Source organism: Ranitomeya variabilis, unplaced genomic scaffold (genome assembly GCF_051348905.1).
Source record: "Ranitomeya variabilis isolate aRanVar5 unplaced genomic scaffold, aRanVar5.hap1 Scaffold_489, whole genome shotgun sequence".
NCBI lineage: Eukaryota > Metazoa > Chordata > Amphibia > Anura > Dendrobatidae > Ranitomeya > Ranitomeya variabilis.
In genome coordinates this window covers 47,501-71,367 of record NW_027508149.1, presented here as the reverse complement: position 1 = coordinate 71,367, position 23,867 = coordinate 47,501, and the positions used below count along the sequence as shown (strand labels likewise).

The window sequence follows — 23,867 nt, the reverse complement described above, 5'->3', positions numbered from 1 at the left end:
GGCTGTCTGGGGATGGAGGAGGCTGTCTGGGGATGGAGGAGGCTGTCTGGGGATGGAGGAGGCTGTCTGGGGATGGAGGAGGCTGTCTGGGGATGGAGGAGGCTGTCTGGGGATGGAGGAGGCTGTCATGGGCAGGAGGAGGCTGTCAGGGCATGGAGGAGGCTGTCAGGGGCAGGAGGAGGCTGTCAGGGGCAGGAGGAGGCTGTCAGGGGCAGGAGGAGGCTGTCTGGGGCAGGAGGAGGCTGTCTGGGGCAGAAGGAGGCTCTCAGGGGCAGGAGCAGGCTGTCAGGGGCAGGCGCAGGCTGTCTGGGGATGGAGTAGGCTGTCAGGGGCAGGAGGAGGCTGTCTGGTGATGGAGGAGGCTGTCTGGGGATGGAGGAGGCTGTCTGGGGATGGAGGAGGCTGTCTGGGGATGGAGGAGGCTGTCAGGGGCAGGAGGAGGCTGTCAGGGGCAGGAGGAGGCTGTCAGGGGCAGGAGGAGGCTGTCAGGGGCAGGAGGAGGCTGTCTGGGGATGGAGGAGGCTGTCAGGGGCAGGAGGAGGCTGTCAGGGGCAGGAGGAGGCTGTCAGGGGCAGGAGGAGGCTGTCTGGGGCAGGAGGAGGCTGTCTGGGGATGGAGGAGGCTGTCTGGGGATGGAGGAGGCTGTCTGGGGATGGAGGAGGCTGTCAAGGGAAGGAGGAGGCTGTCAAGGGAAGGAGGAGGCTGTCAGGGGCAAGAGAAGGCTGTCTGGGGATGGAGGAGGCTGTCTGGGGATGGAGGAGGCTGTCTGGGGATGGAGGAGGCTGTCTGGGGATGGAGGAGGCTGTCTGGGGATGGAGGAGGCTGTCTGGGGATGGAGGAGGCTGTCTGGGGATGGAGGAGGCTGTCTGGGGATGGAGGAGGCTGTCTGGGGATGGAGGAGGCTGTCAGGGGCAGGAGGAGGCTGTCAGGGGCAGGAGGAGGCTGTCTGGGGATGGAGGAGGCTGTCTGGGGATGGAGGAGGCTGTCTGGGGATGGAGGAGGCTGTCTGGGGATGGAGGAGGCTATCTGGGGATGGAGGAGGCTGTCTGGGGATGGAGGAGGCTATCTGGGGATGGAGGAGGCTGTCAGGGGCAGGAGGAGGCTGTCATGGGCAGGAGGAGGCTGTCATGGGCAGGAGGAGGCTGTCAGGGCATGGAGGAGGCTGTCAGGGGAAGGAGGAGGCTGTCAGGGGCAAGAGGAGGCTGTCAGGGGCAAGAGGAGGCTGTCTGGGGCAGGAGGAGGCTCTCTGGGGATGGAGGAGGCTGTCTGGGGATGGAGGAGGCTTTCAGGGGAAGGAGGAGGCTGTCAGGGGCAAGAGGAGGCTGTCAGGGGCAAGAGGAGGCTGTCTGGGGATGGAGGAGGCTCTCTGGGGATGGAGGAGGCTCTCTGGGGATGGAGGAGGCTGTCAGGGGAAGGAGGAGGCTGTCTGGGGAAGGAGGAGGCTGTCAGGGGCAAGAGGAGGCTGTCTGGGGATGGAGGAGGCTGTCTGGGGATGGAGGAGGCTGTCAGGGGCAGGAGGAGGCTGTCTGGGGATGGAGGAGGCTGTCTGGGGATGGAGGAGGCTGTCTGGGGATGGAGGAGGCTGTCTGGGGATGGAGGAGGCTGTCTGGGGATGGAGGAGGCTGTCTGGGGATGGAGGAGGCTGTCTGGGGATGGAGGAGGCTGTCTGGGGATGGAGGAGGCTGTCTGGGGATGGAGGAGGCTGTCTGGGGATGGAGGAGGCTGTCAGGGGCAGGAGGAGGCTGTCAGGGGCAGGAGGAGGCTGTCATGGGCAGGAGGAGGCTGTCAGGGCATGGAGGAGGCTGTCAGGGGAAGGAGGAGGCTGTCAGGGGAAGGAGGAGGCTGTCAGGGGAAGGAGGAGGCTGTCAGGGGCAAGAGGAGGCTGTCAGGGGCAAGAGGAGGCTGTCTGGGGATGGAGGAGGCTGTCTGGGGATGGAGGAGGCTGTCTGGGGATGGAGGAGGCTGTCTGGGGATGGAGGAGGCTCTCAGGGGCAAGAGGAGGCTGTCTGGGGATGGAGGAGGCTGTCTGGGGATGGAGGAGGCTGTCTGGGGATGGAGGAGGCTGTCTGGGGATGGAGGAGGCTGTCAGCGGATGGAGGAGGCTGTCAGCGGCTGGAGGAGGCTGTCAGACGCTACATATGGCAAATGCAAGGTAAACCCGATTCCCGTCCCACCTGTGGGACTCTGGTCCCTCTTGCGGGATGAAATTCGGGTTTACCTTGCATTTGTCATAAGTAGTGTCTCAGAGGCTGGAGAGGGTGTCAGGGGCAGGAGGAGGCTGTCAGGGGCAGGAGGAGGCTGTCAGGGGCAGGAGGAGGCTGTCAGGGGCAGGAGGAGGCTGTCAGGGGCAGGAGGAGGCTGTCAGGGGCAGGAGGAGGCTGTCAGGGGCAGGAGGAGGCTGTCAGGGGCAGGAGGAGGCTGTCAGGGGCAGGAGGAGGCTGTCAGGGGCAAGAGGAGGCTGTCAGGGGATGGAGGAGGCTGTCAGGGGATGGAGGAGGCTGTCTGGGGATGGAGGAGGCTGTCTGGGGATGGAGGAGGCTGTCTGGGGATGGAGGAGGCTGTCTGGGGATGGAGGAGGCTGTCTGGGGATGGAGGAGGCTGTCTGGGGATGGAGGAGGCTGTCTGGGGATGGAGGAGGCTGTCAGGGGCAGGAGGAGGCTGTCTGGGGATGGAGGAGGCTGTCTGGGGATGGAGGAGGCTGTCTGGGGATGGAGGAGGCTTTCTGGGGATGGAGGAGGCTGTCAGGGCCTGGAGGAGGCTGTCAAGGGAAGGAGGAGGCTGTCAAGGGAAGGAGGAGGCTGTCAGGGGAAGGAGGAGACTGTCAGGGGCAAGAGAAGGCTGTCTGGGGATGGAGGAGGCTGTCTGGGGATGGAGGAGGCTGTCAGGGGCAGGAGGAGGCTGTCTGGGGATGGAGGAGGCTGTCTGGGGATGGAGGAGGCTGTCTGGGGATGGAGGAGGCTGTCAGGGGCAGGAGGAGGCTGTCATGGGCAGGAGGAGGCTGTCATGGGCAGGAGGAGGCTGTCAGGGCATGGAGGAGGCTGTAAGGGAAGGAGGAGGCTGTCAGGGGCAGGAGGAGTCTGTCAGGGGCAAGAGGAGGCTGTCTGGGGCAGGAGGAGGCTGTCTGGGGCAGGAGGAGGCTCTCTGGGGATGGAGGAGGCTGTCTGGGGATGGAGGAGGCTGTCTGGGGATGGAGGAGGCTGTCTGGGGATGGAGGAGGCTGTCTGGGGATGGAGGAGGCTGTCAGCGGCTGGAGGAGGCTGTCAGACGCTACATATGGCAAATGCAAGGTAAACCCGATTCCCGTCCCACCTGTGGGACTCTGGTCCCTCTTGCGGGATGAAATTCGGGTTTACCTTGCATTTGTCATAAGTAGTGTCTCAGAGGCTGGAGAGGGTGTCAGGGGCAGGAGGAGGCTGTCAGGGGCAGGAGGAGGCTGTCAGGGGCAGGAGGAGGCTGTCAGGGGCAGGAGGAGGCTGTCAGGGGCAGGAGGAGGCTGTCAGGGGCAGGAGGAGGCTGTCAGGGCCAGGAGGAGGCTGTCAGGGCCAGGAGGAGGCTGTCAGGGCCAGGAGGAGGCTGTCAGGGCCAGGAGGAGGCTGTCAGGGGCAGGAGGAGGCTGTCAGGGGCAGGAGGAGGCTGTCAGGGGCAGGAGGAGGCTGTCAGGGGAAGGAGGAGGCTGTCAGGGGAAGGAGGAGGCTGTCAGGGGAAGGAGGAGGCTGTCTGGGGAAGGAGGAGGCTGTCTGGGGATGGAGGAGGCTGTCTGGGGATGGAGGAGGCTGTCAGGGGCAGGAGGAGGCTGTCTGGGGATGGAGGAGGCTGTCTGGGGATGGAGGAGGCTGTCTGGGGATGGAGGAGGCTGTCTGGGGATGGAGGAGGCTGTCAGGGGCAGGAGGAGGCTGTCTGGGGATGGAGGAGGCTGTCTGGGGATGGAGGAGGCTGTCTGGGGATGGAGGAGGCTGTCAGGGGCAGGAGGAGGCTGTCTGGGGATGGAGGAGGCTGTCTGGGGATGGAGGAGGCTGTCTGGGGATGGAGGAGGCTTTCTGGGGATGGAGGAGGCTGTCAGGGCATGGAGGAGGCTGTCACGGGAAGGAGGAGGCTGTCACGGGAAGGAGGAGGCTGTCAGGGGAAGGAGGAGGCTGTCAGGGGCAAGAGAAGGCTGTCTGGGGATGGAGGAGGCTGTCTGGGGATGGAGGAGGCTGTCAGGGGCAGGAGGAGGCTGTCTGGGGATGGAGGAGGCTGTCTGGGGATGGAGGAGGCTGTCTGGGGATGGAGGAGGCTGTCTGGGGATGGAGGAGGCTGTCTGGGGATGGAGGAGGCTGTCTGGGGATGGAGGAGGCTGTCTGGGGATGGAGGAGGCTGTCTGGGGATGGAGGAGGCTGTCAGGGGCAGGAGGAGGCTGTCATGGGCAGGAGGAGGCTGTCATGGGCAGGAGGAGGCTGTCAGGGCATGGAGGAGGCTGTCAGGGGCAGGAGGAGGCTGTCAGGGGCAGGAGGAGGCTGTCAGGGGCAAGAGGAGGCTGTCTGGGGCAGGAGGAGGCTGTCTGGGGATGGAGGAGGCTGTCTAGGGATGGAGGAGGCTGTCTGGGGATGGAGGAGGCTGTCAGCGGCTGGAGGAGGCTGTCAGACGCTACATATGGCAAATGCAAGGTAAACCCGATTCCCGTCCCACCTGTGGGACTCCGGTCCCTCTTGCGGGACGAAATTTGGGTTTACCTTGCATTTGTCATAAGTAGTGTCTCAGAGGCTGGAGAGGGTGTCAGGGGCAGGAGGAGGCTGTCAGGGGCAGGAGGAGGCTGTCAGGGGCAGGAGGAGGCTGTCAGGGGCAGGAGGAGGCTGTCAGGGGCAGGAGGAGGCTGTCTGGGGCAGGAGGAGGCTCTCAGGGGCAGGAGCAGGCTGTCAGGGGCAGGCGCAGGCTGTCTGGGGATGGAGGAGGCTGTCAGGGGCAGGCGCAGGCTGTCTGGGGATGGAGGAGGCTGTCAGGGGCAGGAGGAGGCTGTCTGGGGATGGAGGAGGCTGTCTGGGGCAGGAGGAGGCTGTCTGGGGCAGGAGGAGGCTGCCTGGGGCAGGAGGAGGCTGCCTGGGGCAGGAGGAGGCTGTCTGGGGCAGGAGGAGGCTCTCAGGGGCAGGAGCAGGCTGTCAGGGGCAGGCGCAGGCTGTCTGGGGATGGAGGAGGCTGTCAGGGGCAGGAGGAGGCTGTCTGGGGATGGAGGAGGCTGTCTGGGGATGGAGGAGGCTGTCTGGGGATGGAGGAGGCTTTCTGGGGATGGAGGAGGCTGTCAGGGCATGGAGGAGGCTGTCAAGGGAAGGAGAAGGCTGTCAGGGGAAGGAGGAGGCTGTCAGGGGCAAGAGAAGGCTGTCTGGGGATGGAGGAGGCTGTCTGGGGATGGAGGAGGCTGTCTGGGGATGGAGGAGGCTGTCTGGGGATGGAGGAGGCTGTCTGGGGATGGAGGAGGCTGTCTGGGGATGGAGGAGGCTGTCAGGGGAAGGAGGAGGCTGTCAGGGGCAGGAGGAGGCTGTCTGGGGATGGAGGAGGCTGTCAGGGGCAGGAGGAGGCTGTCTGGGGATGGAGGAGGCTGTCTGGGGATGGAGGAGGCTGTCTGGGGATGGAGGAGGCTGTCAAGGGAAGGAGGAGGCTGTCAGGGGCAAGAGAAGGCTGTCTGGGGATGGAGGAGGCTGTCTGGGGATGGAGGAGGCTGTCTGGGGATGGAGGAGGCTGTCTGGGGATGGAGGAGGCTATCTGGGGATGGAGGAGGCTGTCATGGGCAGGAGGAGGCTGTCATGGGCAGGAGGAGGCTGTCAGGGCATGGAGGAGGCTGTCAGGGGAAGGAGGAGGCTGTCAGGGGCAAGAGGAGGCTGTCAGGGGCAAGAGGAGGCTGTCTGGGGCAGGAGGAGGCTCTCTGGGGATGGAGGAGGCTGTCTGGGGATGGAGGAGGCCGTCTGGGGATGGAGGAGGCTGTCTGGGGATGGAGGAGGCTGTCTGGGGATGGAGGAGGCTGTCTGGGGATGGAGGAGGCTGTCTGGGGATGGAGGAGGCTGTCAGCGGCTGGAGGAGGCTGTCAGACGCTACATATGGCAAATGCAAGGTAAACCCGATTCCCGTCCCACCTGTGGGACTCCGGTCCCTCTTGCGGGACGAAATTTGGGTTTACCTTGCATTTGTCATAAGTAGTGTCTCAGAGGCTGGAGAGGGTGTCAGGGGCAGGAGGAGGCTGTCAGGGGCAGGAGGAGGCTGTCAGGGGCAGGAGGAGGCTGTCTGGGGCAGGAGGAGGCTGTCTGGGGCAGGAGGAGGCTGTCTGGGGCAGGAGGAGGCTGTCTGGGGCAGGAGGAGGCTGTCTGGGGCAGGAGGAGGCTGTCAGGGGCAGGAGGAGGCTGTCATGGGCAGGAGGAGGCTGTCATGGGCAGGAGGAGGCTGTCATGGGCAGGAGGAGGCTGTCATGGGCAGGAGGAGGCTGTCATGGGCAGGAGGAGGCTGTCTGGGGCAGGAGGAGGCTGTCTGGGGCAGGAGGAGGCTGTCTGGGGATGGAGGAGGCTGTCTGGGGATGGAGGAGGCTGTCTGGGGATGGAGGAGGCTGTCTGGGGATTGAGGAGGCTGTCTGGGGATGGAGGAGGCTGTCTGGGGATGGAGGAGGCTGTCTGGGGATGGAGGAGGCTGTCTGGGGATGGAGGAGGCTGTCTGGGGATGGAGGAGGCTGTCTGGGGATGGAGGAGGCTGTCTGGGGATGGAGGAGGCTGTCTGGGGATGGAGGAGGCTGTCTGGGGATGGAGGAGGCTGTCTGGGGATGGAGGAGGCTGTCTGGGGATGGAGGAGGCTGTCTGGGGATGGAGGAGGCTGTCAGGGCATGGAGGAGGCTGTCAGGGCATGGAGGAGGCTGTCAGGGCATGGAGGAGGCTGTCAGGGGCAAGAGGAGGCTGTCAGGGGCAAGAGGAGGCTGTCAGGGGCAAGAGGAGGCTGTCTGGGGATGGAGGAGGCTGTCAGGGGCAGGAGGAGGCTGTCTGGGGATGGAGGAGGCTGTCTGGGGATGGAGGAGGCTGTCTGGGGATGGAGGAGGCTGTCTGGGGATGGAGGAGGCTGTCTGGGGATGGAGGAGGCTGTCTGGGGCAGGAGGAGGCTGTCTGGGGATGGAGGAGGCTGTCTGGGGATGGAGGAGGCTGTCTGGGGATGGAGGAGGCTGTCTGGGGATGGAGGAGGCTGTCTGGGGATGGAGGAGGCTGTCTGGGGATGGAGGAGGCTGTCTGGGGATGGAGGAGGCTGTCTGGGGATGGAGGAGGCTGTCTGGGGATGGAGGAGGCTGTCTGGGGATGGAGGAGGCTGTCAGGGGCAGGAGGAGGCTGTCATGGGCAGAAGGAGGCTGTCATGGGCAGGAGGAGGCTGTCAGGGCATGGAGGAGGCTGTCAGGGGAAGGAGGAGGCTGTCAGGGGCAGGAGGAGGCTGTCAGGGGCAAGAGGAGGCTGTCTGGGGCAGGAGGAGGCTCTCTGGGGATGGAGGAGGCTGTCTGGGGATGGAGGAGGCTGTCTGGGGATGGAGGAGGCTGTCTGGGGATGGAGGAGGCTGTCTGGGGATGGAGGAGGCTGTCAGGGGAAGGAGGAGGCTGTCAGGGGAAGGAGGAGGCTGTCTGGGGCAGGAGGAGGCTGTCTGGGGATGGAGGAGGCTGTCAGGGGCAAGAGGAGGCTGTCTGGGGCAGGAGGAGGCTCTATGGGGATGGAGGAGGCTGTCTGGGGATGGAGGAGGCTGTCTGGGGATGGAGGAGGCTGTCTGGGGATGGAGGAGGCTGTCTGGGGATGGAGGAGGCTGTCTGGGGATGGAGGAGGCTGTCTGGGGATGGAGGAGGCTGTCAGGGGAAGGAGGAGGCTGTCAGGGGCAGGAGGAGGCTGTCTGGGGATGGAGGAGGCTGTCAGGGGCAGGAGGAGGCTGTCTGGGGATGGAGGAGGCTGTCTGGGGATGGAGGAGGCTGTCTGGGGATGGAGGAGGCTTTCTGGGGATGGAGGAGGCTGTCAGGGCATGGAGGAGGCTGTCAAGGGAAGGAGGAGGCTGTCAGGGGCAAGAGAAGGCTGTCTGGGGATGGAGGAGGCTGTCTGGGGATGGAGGAGGCTGTCTGGGGATGGAGGAGGCTGTCTGGGGATGGAGGAGGCTGTCTGGGGATGGAGGAGGCTGTCTGGGGATGGAGGAGGCTGTCTGGGGATGGAGGAGGCTATCTGGGGATGGAGGAGGCTGTCAGGGGCAGGAGGAGGCTGTCATGGGCAGGAGGAGGCTGTCATGGGCAGGAGGAGGCTGTCAGGGGATGGAGGAGGCTGTCTGGGGATGGAGGAGGCTGTCTGGGGATGGAGGAGGCTGTCTGGGGATGGAGGAGGCTGTCTGGGGATGGAGGAGGCTGTCTGGGGATGGAGGAGGCTGTCTGGGGATGGAGGAGGCTGTCTGGGGATGGAGGAGGCTGTCTGGGGATGGAGGAGGCTGTCTGGGGATGGAGGAGGCTGTCTGGGGATGGAGGAGGCTGTCTGGGGATGGAGGAGGCTGTCTGGGGATGGAGGAGGCTGTCTGGGGATGGAGGAGGGTGTCAGCGGCTGGAGGAGGCTGTCAGACGCTACATATGGCAAATGCAAGGTAAACCCGATTCCCGTCCCACCTGTGGGACTCTGGTCCCTCTTGCGGGATGAAATTCGGGTTTACCTTGCATTTGTCATAAGTAGTGCCTCAGAGGCTGGAGAGGGTGTCAGGGGCAGGAGGAGGCTGTCAGGGGCAGGAGGAGGCTGTCAGGGGCAGGAGGAGGCTGTCAGGGGCAGGAGGAGGCTGTCAGGGGCAGGAGGAGGCTGTCAGGGGCAGGAGGAGGCTGTCAGGGGCAGGAGGAGGCTGTCAGGGGCAGGAGGAGGCTGTCAGGGGCAGGAGGAGGCTGTCAGGGGCAGGAGGAGGCTGTCAGGGGCAGGAGGAGGCTGTCAGGGGCAGGAGGAGGCTGTCAGGGGCAGGAGGAGGCTGTCAGGGGCAGGAGGAGGCTGTCAGGGGCAGGAGGAGGCTGTCAGGGGCAGGAGGAGGCTGTCAGGGGCAGGAGGAGGCTGTCAGGGGCAGGAGGAGGCTGTCAGGGGATGGAGGAGGCTGTCAGGGGATGGAGGAGGCTGTCTGGGGATGGAGGAGGCTGTCTGGGGATGGAGGAGGCTGTCTGGGGATGGAGGAGGCTGTCTGGGGATGGAGGAGGCTGTCTGGGGATGGAGGAGGCTGTCTGGGGATGGAGGAGGCTGTCTGGGGATGGAGGAGGCTGTCTGGGGATGGAGGAGGCTGTCTGGGGATGGAGGAGGCTGTCTGGGGATGGAGGAGGCTGTCAGGGGCAGGAGGAGGCTGTCAGGGGCAGGAGGAGGCTGTCTGGGGATGGAGGAGGCTGTCAGGGGCAGGAGGAGGCTGTCTGGGGATGGAGGAGGCTGTCTGGGGATGGAGGAGGCTGTCTGGGGAAGGAGGAGGCTGTCAGGGGAAGGAGGAGGCTGTCTGGGGATGGAGGAGGCTGTCAGGGGCAGGAGGAGGCTGTCTGGGGATGGAGGAGGCTGTCTGGGGATGGAGGAGGCTGTCTGGGGATGGAGGAGGCTGTCTGGGGATGGAGGAGGCTTTCTGGGGATGGAGGAGGCTGTCAGGGCCTGGAGGAGGCTGTCAAGGGAAGGAGGAGGCTGTCAGGGGAAGGAGGAGACTGTCAGGGGCAAGAGAAGGCTGTCTGGGGATGGAGGAGGCTGTCTGGGGATGGAGGAGGCTGTCAGGGGCAGGAGGAGGCTGTCTGGGGATGGAGGAGGCTGTCTGGGGATGGAGGAGGCTGTCTGGGGATGGAGGAGGCTGTCAGGGGATGGAGGAGGCTGTCATGGGCAGGAGGAGGCTGTCATGGGCAGGAGGAGGCTGTCATGGGCAGGAGGAGGCTGTCAGGGCATGGAGGAGGCTGTAAGGGAAGGAGGAGGCTGTCAGGGGCAGGAGGAGGCTGTCAGGGGCAAGAGGAGGCTGTCTGGGGCAGGAGGAGGCTCTCTGGGGATGGAGGAGGCTGTCTGGGGATGGAGGAGGCTGTCTGGGGATGGAGGAGGCTGTCAGCGGCTGGAGGAGGCTGTCAGACGCTACATATGGCAAATGCAAGGTAAACCCGATTCCCGTCCCACCTGTGGGACTCTGGTCCCTCTTGCGAGATGAAATTCGGGTTTACCTTGCATTTGTCATAAGTAGTGTCTCAGAGGCTGGAGAGGGTGTCAGGGGCAGGAGGAGGCTGTCAGGGGCAGGAGGAGGCTGTCAGGGGCAGGAGGAGGCTGTCAGGGCCAGGAGGAGGCTGTCGGGGCCAGGAGGAGGCTGTCGGGGCCAGGAGGAGGCTGTCGGGGGCAGGAGGAGGCTGTCGGGGGCAGGAGGAGGCTGTCGGGGGCAGGAGGAGGCTGTCAGGGGCAGGAGGAGGCTGTCAGGGGCAGGAGGAGGCTGTCAGGGGAAGGAGGAGGCTGTCAGGGGAAGGAGGAGGCTGTCTGGGGATGGAGGAGGCTGTCTGGGGATGGATGAGGCTGTCAGGGGCAGGAGGAGGCTGTCTGGGGATGGAGGAGGCTGTCTGGGGATGGAGGAGGCTGTCTGGGGATGGAGGAGGCTGTCTGGGGCAGGAGGAGGCTGTCAGGGGCAAGATGAGGCTGTCTGGGGCAAGATGAGGCTGTCTGGGGCAGGAGGAGGCTGTCTGGGGATGGAGGAGGCTGTCAGGGGCAGGCGCAGGCTGTCTGGGGATGGAGGAGGCTGTCTGGGGATGGAGGAGGCTGTCTGGGGATGGAGGAGGCTGTCTGGGGATGGAGGAGGCTGTCTGGGGATGGAGGAGGCTGTCTGGGGATGGAGGAGGCTGTCTGGGGATGGAGGAGGCTGTCTGGGGATGGAGGAGGCTGTCTGGGGCAAGAGGAGGCTGTCAGGGGATGGAGGAGGCTGTCTGGGGATGGAGGAGGCTGTCTGGGGATGGAGGAGGCTGTCTGGGGATGGAGGAGGCTGTCTGGGGATGGAGGAGGCTGTCTGGGGATGGAGGAGGCTGTCTGGGGATGGAGGAGGCTGTGTGGGGATGGAGGAGGCTGTCTGGGGATGGAGGAGGCTGTCTGGGGATGGAGGAGGCTGTCTGGGGATGGAGGAGGCTGTCTGGGGATGGAGGAGGCTGTCTGGGGATGGAGGAGGCTGTCTGGGGATGGAGGAGGCTGTCTGGGGATGGAGGAGGCTGTCTGGGGATGGAGGAGGCTGTCTGGGGATGGAGGAGGCTGTCTGGGGATGGAGGAGGCTGTCTGGGGATGGAGGAGGCTGTCAGCGGCTGGAGGAGGCTGTCAGACGCTACATATGGCAAATGCAAGGTAAACCCGATTCCCGTCCCACCTGTGGGACTCCGGTCCCTCTTGCGGGACGAAATTTGGGTTTACCTTGCATTTGTCATAAGTAGTGTCTCAGAGGCTGGAGAGGGTGTCAGGGGATGGAGGAGGCTGTCAGGGGCAAGAGGAGGCTGTCTGGGGATGGAGGAGGCTGTCTGGGGATGGAGGAGGCTGTCTGGGGATGGAGGAGGCTGTCTGGGGATGGAGGAGGCTGTCTGGGGATGGAGGAGGCTGTCTGGGGATGGAGGAGGCTGTCTGGGGATGGAGGAGGCTGTCTGGGGATGGAGGAGGCTGTCAGGGGCAGGAGGAGGCTGTCTGGGGATGGAGGAGGCTGTCTGGGGATGGAGGAGGCTGTCTGGGGATGGAGGAGGCTGTCTGGGGATGGAGGAGGCTGTCTGGGGATGGAGGAGGCTGTCTGGGGATGGAGGAGGGTGCCAGGGGATGGAGGAGGCTGTCTGGGGATGGAGGAGGCTGCCTGGGGATGGAGGAGGCTGTCTGGGGATGGAGGAGGCTGCCTGGGGATGGAGGAGGCTGCCTGGGGATGGAGGAGGCTGCCTGGGGATGGAGGAGGCTGCCTGGGGATGGAGGAGGGTGTCAGGGGCTGGAGGAGGGTCTCAAGGGCTGGAGGAGGGTCACTGAGGGCCTGGGGTGGCAGAGCTTGTGGCGTGCTGCAGGAGCCAATAAAGGGGGCAGAGTGAGTATGTGGGCCTGGTATGGTGCTGTAGAGGCTGTGTGGCACTGACGGGAAGCTGGCCCAGAGTGGCTGGGGATGCTGGCCCAGAGTGGCAGGGGATGCAGACCCTGGGTGCCAGAGAATGCAGACCCTGGGTGCCAGAGAATGCAGACCCTGGGTGCCAGAGAATGCAGACCCTGGGTGCCAGAGAATGCAGACCCTGGGTGCCAGAGAATGCAGACCCTGGGTGCCAGAGAATGCAGACCCTGGGTGCCAGAGAATGCAGACCCTGGGTGCCAGAGAATGCAGACCCTGGGTGCCAGAGAATGCAGACCCTGGGTGCCAGAGAATGCAGACCCTGGGTGCCAGAGAATGCAGACCCTGGGTGCCAGAGAATGCAGACCCTGGGTGCCAGAGAATGCAGACCCTGGGTGCCAGAGAATGCAGACCCTGGGTGCCAGAGAATGCAGACCCTGGGTGCCACAGAATGCAGACCCTGGGTGCCACAGAATGCAGACCCTGGGTGCCACAGAATGCAGACCCTGGGTGCCACAGAATGCAGACCCTGGGTGCCACAGAATGCAGACCCTGGGTGCCACAGAATGCAGACCCTGGGTGCCACAGAATGCAGACCCTGGGTGCCACAGAATGCAGACCCTGGGTGCCACAGAATGCAGACCCTGGGTGCCACAGAATGCAGACCCTGGGTGCCACAGAATGCAGACCCTGGGTGCCACAGAATGCAGACCCTGGGTGCCACAGAATGCAGACCCTGGGTGCCACAGAATGCAGACCCTGGGTGCCACAGAATGCAGACCCTGGGTGCCACAGAATGCAGACCCTGGGTGCCACAGAATGCAGACCCTGGGTGCCACAGAATGCAGACCCTGGGTGCCACAGAATGCAGACCCTGGGTGCCACAGAATGCAGACCCTGGGTGCCACAGAATGCAGACCCTGGGTGCCACAGAATGCAGACCCTGGGTGCCACAGAATGCAGACCCTGGGTGCCACAGAATGCAGACCCTGGGTGCCACAGAATGCAGACCCTGGGTGCCACAGAATGCAGACCCTGGGTGCCACAGAATGCAGACCCTGGGTGCCACAGAATGCAGACCCTGGGTGCCACAGAATGCAGACCCTGGGTGCCACAGAATGCAGACCCTGGGTGCCACAGAATGCAGACCCTGGGTGCCACAGAATGCAGACCCTGGGTGCCACAGAATGCAGACCCTGGGTGCCACAGAATGCAGACCCTGGGTGCCACAGAATGCAGACCCTGGGTGCCACAGAATGCAGACCCTGGGTGCCACAGAATGCAGACCCTGGGTGCCACAGAATGCAGACCCTGGGTGCCACAGAATGCAGACCCTGGGTGCCACAGAATGCAGACCCTGGGTGCCACAGAATGCAGACCCTGGGTGCCACAGAACGCAGACCCTGGGTGCCACAGAACGCAGACCCTGGGTGCCAGAGAACGCAGACCCAGGGTGGCAGAGAACGCAGACCCTGGGTGCCAGAGTACGCAGACCCTGGGTGCCAGAGAACGCAGACCCTGGGTGGCAGAGAACGCAGACCCTGGGTGGCAGAGAACGCAGACCCTGGGTGGCAGAGAACGCAGACCCTGGGTGCCAGAGAACGCAGACCCTGGGTGCCAGAGAACGCAGACCCTGGGTGCCAGAGAACGCAGTCCCTGGGTGCCAGAGAACGCAGACCCAGGGTGGCAGAGAACGCAGACCCAGGGTGGCAGAGAACGCAGACCCAGGGTGGCAGAGAACGCAGACCCAGGGTGGCAGAGAACGCAGACCCTGGGTGCCAGAGTACGCAGACCCTGGGTGCCAGAGTACGCAGACCCTGGGTGCCAGAGTACGCAGACCCTGGGTGCCAGAGTACGCAGACCCTGGGTGGCAGAGAACGCTGACTCTGGGTGGCAGAGAACGCTGACTCTGGGTGGCAGAGAATGCTGGCTCTGAGGGGCTGTGGATTGGTGTAGAGGGGCTGTGTGGTGATGTAGAGGCCTACAGAGCCACACAGCCCCCTGGTGTGACTTCCCGAGTGCCATGACAGCTGACTGTATATACATGTATACACATACATGTATGTACATGTGCCATGACCGCTCCTTAGACCATACATACATGGATTGTCACTTACCCAAACCGAGGATGAAGAGGCTTAGCTGCTCCACATGATGATGGAGGCCGGAGAGCAGTGTTCCTCCATAGCGATGTCACCCGTTAGGGAAACTTGGTGTCCTTGTCCCGCCAGTTCTTGAGCCAGTGTCCACGATGCCTTGTTACCTATTTGAAAAAAAAAAGGAAATTATTGAATTTTTAAATAATTTTTATTCTAAGCCCTATAAATTCTACTGGTACATTAACCCCTTCTTCCATGAGCGTATATTCCCAGCAGACACATAGCAAGCGGTCGACTGTCCCAAGAGCTTCCTGTGGGTGACGCTCTGTTACCTACTGAGAGACGGGGAAATAAAAAATAATAATTAATAAGGGAAATATTGTATTTTATAATTAGTGTTCATAGGAGTAACAACACAGCCCTCCTAACCCTCCCCTGACCCCACAGGGACTGCCTGTACCCCCGCCATGCCCCTCACAGTTGACCCCATATGCTGAGCTCTGCTCCCCCTCCCCCTTCCCCTACAGAAAGCGCCTGTGGGAGGCCGTGAGAGCCTATCATCGGTGGGAGGCCGTGAGAGCCTATCATCGGTGGGAGGCCGTGAGAGCCTATCATCGGTGGGAGGCCGTGAGAGCCTATCATCGGTGGGAGGCCGTGAGAGCCTATCATCGGTGGGAGGCCGTGAGAGCCTATCATCGGTGGGAGGCCGTGAGAGCCTATCATCGGTGGGAGGCCGTGAGAGCCTATCATCGGTGGGAGGCCGTGAGAGCCTATCATCGGTGGGAGGCCGTGAGAGCCTATCATCGGTGGGAGGCCGTGAGAGCCTATCATCGGTGGGAGGCCGTGAGAGCCTATCATCGGTGGGAGGCCGTGAGAGCCTATCATCGGTGGGAGGCCGTGAGAGCCTATCATCGGTGGGAGGCCGTGAGAGCCTATCATCGGTGGGAGGCCGTGAGAGCCTGTCATCGGTGGGAGGCCGTGAGAGCCTATCATCGGTGGGAGGCCGTGAGAGCCTGTCATCGGTGGGAGGCCGTGAGAGCCTGTCATCGGTCGGAGGCCGTGAGAGCCTGTCATCGGTCGGAGGCCGTGAGAGCCTGTCGGTCGGAGGCCGTGAGAGCCTATTGGAGGCCGTGAGCGCCAGTCGGAGGCTGTGAGCCAGTCGGAGGCTGTGGGAGGCCGTGAGCGCCGGTCGGAGGCCGTGAGAGCCTATCATCGGTCGGAGGCCGTGAGAGCCTATCATCGGTCGGAGGCCGTGAGAGCCTATCATCGGTCGGAGGCCATGAGAGCCTATCATCGGTCGGAGGCCGTGAGAGCCTATCATCGGTCGGAGGCCGTGAGAGCCTATCATCGGTCGGAGGCCGTGAGAGCCTATCATCGGTCGGAGGCCGTGAGAGCCTATCATCGGTCGGAGGCCGTGAGAGCCTATCATCGGTCGGAGGCCGTGAGAGCCTATCATCGGTGGGAGGCCGTGAGAGCCTATCATCGGTGGGAGGCCGTGAGAGCCTATCATCGGTGGGAGGCCGTGAGAGCCTATCATCGGTGGGAGGCCGTGAGAGCCTATCATCGGTGGGAGGCCGTGAGAGCCTATCATCGGTGGGAGGCCGTGAGAGCCTATCATCGGTGGGAGGCCGTGAGAGCCTATCATCGGTGGGAGGCCGTGAGAGCCTATCATCGGTGGGAGGCCGTGAGAGCATATCATCGGTGGGAGGCCGTGAGAGCCTATCATCGGTGGGAGGCCGTGAGAGCCTATCATCGGTGGGAGGCCGTGAGAGCCTATCATCGGTGGGAGGCCGTGAGAGCCTATCATCGGTGGGAGGCCGTGAGAGCCTGTCATCGGTGGGAGGCCGTGAGAGAATGTCATCGGTGGGAGGCCGTGAGAGCCTGTCATCGGTGGGAGGCCGTGAGAGCCTGTCATCGGTGGGAGGCCGTGAGAGCCTGTCATCGGTGGGAGGCCGTGAGAGCCTGCCATCGGTCGGAGGCCGTGAGAGCCTGTCATCGGTCGGAGGCCGTTAGAGCCTGTCATCGGTCGGAGGCCGTGAGAGCCTGTCGGTCGGAGGCCGTGAGAGCCTATTGGAGGCCGTGAGCGCCAGTCGGAGGCTGTGAGCCAGTCGGAGGCTGTGGGAGGCCGTGAGCGCCGGTCGGAGGCCGTGAGAGCCTATCATCGGTCGGAGGCCGTGAGAGCCTATCATCGGTCGGAGGCCGTGAGAGCCTATTGGAGGCCGTGAGCGCCAGTCGGAGGCTGTGAGCCAGTCGGAGGCTGTGGGAGGCCGTGAGCGCCGGTCGGAGGCCGTGAGAGCCTATCATCGGTCGGAGGCCGTGAGAGCCTATCATCGGTCGGAGGCCGTGAGAGCCTATCATCGGTCGGAGGCCGTGAGAGCCTATCATCGGTCGGAGGCCGTGAGAGCCTATCATCGGTCGGAGGCCGTGAGAGCCTATCATCGGTGGGAGGCCGTGAGAGCCTATCATCGGTGGGAGGCCGTGAGAGCCTATCATCGGTGGGAGGCCGTGAGAGCCTATCATCGGTCGGAGGCCGTGAGAGCCTATCATCGGTCGGAGGCCGTGAGAGCCTATCATCGGTCGGAGGCCGTGAGAGCCTATTGGAGGCCGTGAGCGCCAGTCGGAGGCTGTGAGCCAGTCGGAGGCTGTGGGAGGCCGTGAGCGCCGGTCGGAGGCCGTGAGAGCCTATCATCGGTCGGAGGCCGTGAGAGCCTATCATCGGTCGGAGGCCGTGAGAGCCTATCATCGGTCGGAGGCCGTGAGAGCCTATCATCGGTGGGAGGCCGTGAGAGCCTATCATCGGTGGGAGGCCGTGAGAGCCTATCATCGGTGGGAGGCCGTGAGAGCCTATCATCGGTGGGAGGCCGTGAGAGCCTATCATCGGTGGGAGGCCGTGAGAGCCTATCATCGGTGGGAGGCCGTGAGAGCATATCATCGGTGGGAGGCCGTGAGAGCCTATCATCGGTGGGAGGCCGTGAGAGCCTATCATCGGTCGGAGGCCGTGAGAGCCTATCATCGGTCGGAGGCCGTGAGAGCCTGTCATCGGTGGGAGGCCGTGAGAGAATGTCATCGGTGGGAGGCCGTGAGAGCCTGTCATCGGTGGGAGGCCGTGAGAGCCTGTCATCGGTGGGAGGCCGTGAGAGCCTGTCATCGGTGGGAGGCCGTGAGAGCCTGCCATCGGTCGGAGGCCGTGAGAGCCTGTCATCGGTGGGAGGCCGTGAGAGCCTATCATCGGTGGGAGGCCGTGAGAGCCTATCATCGGTGGGAGGCCGTGAGAGCCTGTCATCGGTGGGAGGCCGTGAGAGCCTGTCATCGGTGGGAGGCCGTGAGAGCCTGCCATCGGTCGGAGGCCGTGAGAGCCTATCATCGGTGGGAGGCCGTGAGAGCCTATCATCGGTGGGAGGCCGTGAGAGCCTATCATCGGTGGGAGGCCGTGAGAGCCTATCATCGGTGGGAGGCCGTGAGAGCCTATCATCGGTGGGAGGCCGTGAGAGCATATCATCGGTGGGAGGCCGTGAGAGCATATCATCGGTGGGAGGCCGTGAGAGCCTATCATCGGTGGGAGGCCGTGAGAGCCTATCATCGGTCGGAGGCCGTGAGAGCCTATCATCGGTCGGAGGCCGTGAGAGCCTGTCATCGGTGGGAGGCCGTGAGAGAATGTCATCGGTGGGAGGCCGTGAGAGCCTGTCATCGGTGGGAGGCCGTGAGAGCCTGTCATCGGTGGGAGGCCGTGAGAGCCTGTCATCGGTGGGAGGCCGTGAGAGCCTGCCATCGGTCGGAGGCCGTGAGAGCCTGTCATCGGTGGGAGGCCGTGAGAGCCTATCATCGGTGGGAGGCCGTGAGAGCCTGTCATCGGTGGGAGGCCGTGAGAGCCTGTCATCGGTGGGAGGCCGTGAGAGCCTGTCATCGGTGGGAGGCCGTGAGAGCCTGCCATCGGTCGGAGGCCGTGAGAGCCTATCATCGGTGGGAGGCCGTGAGAGCCTATCATCGGTGGGAGGCCGTGAGAGCCTATCATCGGTGGGAGGCCGTGAGAGCCTATCATCGGTGGGAGGCCGTGAGAGCATATCATCGGTGGGAGGCCGTGAGAGCCTATCATCGGTGGGAGGCCGTGAGAGCCTATCATTGGTCGGAGGCCGTGAGAGCCTATCATCGGTCGGAGGCCGTGAGAGCCTATCATCGGTGGGAGGCCGTGAGAGCCTATCATCGGTCGGAGGCCGTGAGAGCCTATCATCGGTCGGAGGCCGTGAGAGCCTATCATCGGTCGGAGGCCGTGAGAGCCTATCATCGGTCGGAGGCCGTGAGGGCCTGTCGGAGGCCTGACAGAGACTGTCAGGGGGCCATGGCCTTGGGCAGGGGGCTGAGTGGTGCTGCAGAGGGGGATGCGGAAGGCTGTGTGGTGCTGTACAGGGGAATGCGGAAGGCTGTGTGGTGCTGTAGAGGGGACTGCGGGAGGCTGAGTGGCCGTGTAGAGGGGGCTGCAGGAGGCTGCTTGGTGGTGTAGAGGGGGCTGCGGAGGGCTGTGTGGTGGTGTAGAGGGGGCTGCAAAAGGCTGTGTGGTGGTGTAGAGGGGGCTGCAAAAGGCTGTATGGTGGTGTAGAGGGGGCTGTGTGGTGCTGTAGAGGACTACAGAGCCACACAGCCCCCTGGTGTGACTTCCCGAGTGCCATGACAGCTGACTGTATATACATGTATACACATACATGTATGTACATGTGCCATGACCGCTCCTTAGACCATACATACATGGATTGTCACTTACCCAAACCGAGGATGAAGAGGCTTAGCTGCTCCACATGATGATGGAGGCCGCAGAGCAGTGTTCCTCCATAGCGATGTCGTCCATTAGGGAAACTAGGAGTCCTTGTCCCGCCAGTTCTTGAGCCAGTGTCCAAGATTGAAAAAAAAAAAAGGGCAAAAAAGGAAATTATTGAATTTTGACATTTTTTTTATTCTAAGCCCTATTATTTCTACTGGTACATTAACCCCTTCTTCCACAAGATTATGTTCCCAGCAGACACACAGCGAGCGGGCGACTGCCCCAAGTATTACCTACTGAGAGACATGGAAAGAAAGAACAATAATTAATAAGGGAAATATTGCATTCATAATTAGTGTTCACAGCTGAGGGACTGTGCTCAGCCCCCCTAACCCTCCCCTACCCCACAGGGAACGCCTGTACCCCGCCATGCCCCCCACAGCTGACCCTATACACTGTCCTCACCTCCCAATGCAGGGACCCCGTCTCCCCCCGCAGTGCCCCCCCCCATACACTGAGCTCAGCTCACCGTCCCCCTCCAGGGACAGCCTGTGTCCCCCGCCGTGCCCCCATACACTGTGCTCAGCTCACCGTCCCCCTCCAGGGACAGCTTGTCTCCCCCCGCAGTGCCCCCCCATACACTCTGCGCAGCTCCCGGTCCCCTTCCAGGGACAGCCTGACCCCCCCCCCATACACTGTGCTCAGCTCCCGGTCCCCTTCCAGGGACAGCCTGTCTCCCCCCGCAGTGCCCCCCCATACACTGGGCTCAGCTCACGGTCCCCTTCCAGGGACAGCTTGTCTCCCCCCGCAGTGCCCCCCCATACACTGTGCTCAGCTCACGGTCCCCCTCCAGGGACAGCCTGTCTCCCCCCGCAGTGCCCCCCCATACACTGTGCTCAGCTCACGGTCCCCCTCCAGGGACAGCCTGTCTCCCCCGCAGTGCCCCCCCATACACTGTGCTCAGCTCACGGTCCCCTTCCAGGGACAGCCTGTCTCCCTCCGCAGTGCCCCCCCATACACTGTGCTCAGCTCACGGTCCCCTTCCAGGGACAGCTTGTCTCCCCCCGCAGTGCCCCCCCATACACTCTGCTCAGCTCACGGTCCCCCTCCAGGGACAGCCTGTCTCCCCCCCGCAGTGCCCCCCCATACACTGTGCTCAGCTCCCGGTCCCCTTCCAGGGACAGCCTGTCTCCCCCCCGCAGTGCCCCCCCCATACACTGAGGTCAGCTCCCGGTCCCCTTCCAGGGACAGCCTGTCCCCCCCGCAGTGCCCCCCCATACACTCTGCTCAGCTCCCGGTCCCCTTCCAGGGACAGCCTGTCTCCCCCCGCAGTGCCCCCCCATACACTGTGCTCAGCTCACGGTCCCCTTCCAGGGACAGCCTGTCTCCCCCCCGCAGTGCCCCCCCATACACTGTGCTCAGCTCACGGTCCCCTTCCAGGGACAGCCTGTCTCCCCCCCAGTGCCCCCCATACACTCTGCTCAGCTCACGGTCCCCTTCCAGGGACAGCCTGTCTCCCCCCCAGTGCCCCCCATACACTCTGCTCAGCTCACGGTCCCCTTCCAGGGACAGCCTGTCTCCCCCCCGCAGTGCCCCCCCATACACTGTGCTCAGCTCACGGTCCCCTTCCAGGGACAGCCTGTCTCCCCCCGCAGTGCCCCCCCATACACTGTGCTCAGCTCCCGGTCCCCTTCCAGGGACAGCTTGTCTCCCCCCGCAGTGCCCCCCCATACACTCTGCTCAGCTCACGGTCCCCCTCCAGGGACAGCCTGTCTCCCCCCCGCAGTGCCCCCCCATACACTGTGCTCAGCTCCCGGTCCCCTTCCAGGGACAGCCTGTCTCCCCCCCGCAGTGCCCCCCCCATACACTGTGGTCAGCTCCCGGTCCCCTTCCAGGGACAGCCTGTCCCCCCCGCAGTGCCCCCCATACACTCTGCTCAGCTCCCGGTCCCCTTCCAGGGACAGCCTGTCTCCCCCCGCAGTGCCCCCCCATACACTGTGCTCAGCTCACGGTCCCCTTCCAGGGACAGCCTGTCTCCCCCCCGCAGTGCCCCCCCATACACTGTGCTCAGCTCACGGTCCCCTTCCAGGGACAGCCTGTCTCCCCCCGCAGTGCCCCCCCATACACTGTGCTCAGCTCCCGGTCCCCTTCCAGGGACAGCCTGCCCCCCCGCAATGCACCCCCCCATACACTGTGCTCAGCTCCCGGTCCCCTTCCAGGGACAGCCTGTCTCCCCCCGCAGTGCCCCCCCCATACACTGTGCTCAGCTCCCAGTCCCCTACCAGGGACAGCCTGTCTCCCCCCGCAGTGCCCCCCCATACACTGTGCTAAGCTCACGGTCCCCTTCCAGGGACAGCTTGTCTCCCCCCGCAGTGCCCCCCCATACACTCTGCTCAGCTCACGGTCCCCCTCCAGGGACAGCCTGTCTCCCCCCCATACACTGTGCTCAGCTCCCGGTCCCCTTCCAGGGACAGCCTGTCTCCCCCCCGCAGTGCCCCCCCCATACACTGTGGTCAGCTCCCGGTCCCCTTCCAGGGACAGCCTGTCCCCCCCGCAGTGCCCCCCCCATACACTCTGCTCAGCTCCTGGTCCCCTTCCAGGGACAGCCTGTCTCCCCCCGCAGTGCCCCCCCATACACTCTGCTCAGCTCACGGTCCCCTTCCAGGGACAGCCTGTCTCCCCCCCGCAGTGCCCCCCCATACACTGTGCTCAGCTCACGGTCCCCTTCCAGGGACAGCCTGTCTCCCCCCGCAGTGCCCCCCCATACACTGTGCTCAGCTCCTGGTCCCCTTCCAGGGACAGCCTGCCCCCCCCCCGCAATGCCCCCCCCCCATACACTGTGCTCAGCTCCCGGTCCCCTTCCAGGGACAGCCTGTCTCCCCCCCAGTGCCCCCCCATACACTCTGCTCAGCTCACGGTCCCCTTCCAGGGACAGCCTGTCTCCCCCCCAGTGCCCCCCATACACTCTGCTCAGCTCACGGTCCCCTTCCAGGGACAGCCTGTCTCCCCCCCGCAGTGCCCCCCCATACACTGTGCTCAGCTCACGGTCCCCTTCCAGGGACAGCCTGTCTCCCCCCGCAGTGCCCCCCCATACACTGTGCTAAGCTCCCGGTCCCCTTCCAGGGACAGCCTGTCTCCCCCCGCAGTGCCCCCCCATACACTGTGCTCAGCTCACGGTCCCCTTCCAGGGACAGCCTGTCTCCCCCCCGCAGTGCCCCCCCATACACTGTGCTCAGCTCACGGTCCCCTTCCAGGGACAGCCTGTCTCCCCCCGCAGTGCCCCCCCATACACTGTGCTCAGCTCCCGGTCCCCTTCCAGGGACAGCCTTCCCCCCCGCAATGCCCCCCCCCCCATACACTGTGCTCAGCTCCCAGTCCCCTTCCAGGGACAGCCTGTCTCCCCCCCGCAGTGCCCCCCCATACACTGTGGTCAGCTCCCGGTCCCCTTCCAGGGACAGCCTGTCCCCCCCGCAGTGCCCCCCCATACACTCTGCTCAGCTCCCGGTCCCCTTCCAGGGACAGCCTGTCTCCCCCCGCAGTGCCCCCCCATACACTGTGGTCAGCTCCCGGTCCCCTTCCAGGGACAGCCTGTCCCCCCCGCAGTGCCCCCCCATACACTCTGCTCAGCTCCCGGTCCCCTTCCAGGGACAGCCTGTCTCCCCCCGCAGTGCCCCCCCATACACTGTGCTCAGCTCACGGTCCCCTTCCAGGGACAGCCTGCCCCCCCCCCGCAGTGCCCCCCCCATACACTGTGCTCAGCTCCCAGTCCCCTTCCAGGGACAGCCTGTCTCCCCCCCAGTGCCCCCCATACACTCTGCTCAGCTCACGGTCCCCTTCCAGGGACAGCCTGTCTCCCCCCCAGTGCCCCCCCATACACTCTGCTCAGCTCACGGTCCCCTTCCAGGGACAGCCTGTCTCCCCCCCGCAGTGCCCCCCCATACACTGTGCTCAGCTCACGGTCCCCTTCCAGGGACAGCCTGTCTCCCCCCGCAGTGCCCCCCCATACACTGTGCTCAGCTCCCGGTCCCCTTCCAGGGACAGCTTGTCTCCCCCCGCAGTGCCCCCCCATACACTCTGCTCAGCTCACGGTCCCCCTCCAGGGACAGCCCGTCTCCCCCCCGCAGTGCCCCCCCATACACTGTGCTCAGCTCCCGGTCCCCTTCCAGGGACAGCCTGTCTCCCCCCCGCAGTGCCCCCCCCATACACTGTGGTCAGCTCCCGGTCCCCTTCCAGGGACAGCCTGTCCCCCCCGCAGTGCCCCCCATACACTCTGCTCAGCTCCCGGTCCCCTTCCAGGGACAGCCTGTCTCCCCCCGCAGTGCCCCCCCATACACTGTGCTCAGCTCACGGTCCCCTTCCAGGGACAGCCTGTCTCCCCCCCGCAGTGCCCCCCCATACACTGTGCTCAGCTCACGGTCCCCTTCCAGGGACAGCCTGTCTCCCCCCGCAGTGCCCCCCCATACACTGTGCTCAGCTCCCGGTCCCCTTCCAGGGACAGCCTGCCCCCCCGCAATGCACCCCCCCATACACTGTGCTCAGCTCCCGGTCCCCTTCCAGGGACAGCCTGTCTCCCCCCGCAGTGCCCCCCCCATACACTGTGCTCAGCTCCCAGTCCCCTACCAGGGACAGCCTGTCTCCCCCCGCAGTGCCCCCCCATACACTGTGCTAAGCTCACGGTCCCCTTCCAGGGACAGCTTGTCTCCCCCCGCAGTGCCCCCCCATACACTCTGCTCAGCTCACGGTCCCCCTCCAGGGACAGCCTGTCTCCCCCCCGCAGTGCCCCCCCATACACTGTGCTCAGCTCCCGGTCCCCTTCCAGGGACAGCCTGTCTCCCCCCCGCAGTGCCCCCCCCATACACTGTGGTCAGCTCCCGGTCCCCTTCCAGGGACAGCCTGTCCCCCCCGCAGTGCCCCCCCATACACTCTGCTCAGCTCCCGGTCCCCTTCCAGGGACAGCCTGTCTCCCCCCGCAGTGCCCCCCCATA

At 64.4% G+C, this 23,867-nt stretch overlaps 1 protein-coding gene across 3 annotated transcripts in view; it reads right to left on the bottom strand.

Annotated features, from left to right (window-relative positions):
- LOC143790632 (uncharacterized) overlaps positions 1-23,867 on the bottom strand; it is a 68,941-nt gene that overhangs the window by 44,128 nt on the left and 946 nt on the right. The window contains exons 1-2 of one of the 3 annotated variants that reach the window (XM_077279143.1): positions 18,886-19,236; positions 14,148-14,293 (exon numbers count right to left, since the gene is read on the bottom strand). The gene's annotated coding sequence lies outside the window, so the exon portion shown is untranslated. Of the gene's footprint in view, positions 1-14,147; positions 14,546-18,885; positions 19,237-23,867 lie in introns of those variants that run through there. The other 2 variants (XM_077279144.1, XM_077279145.1) reach the window with 2 other exon arrangements.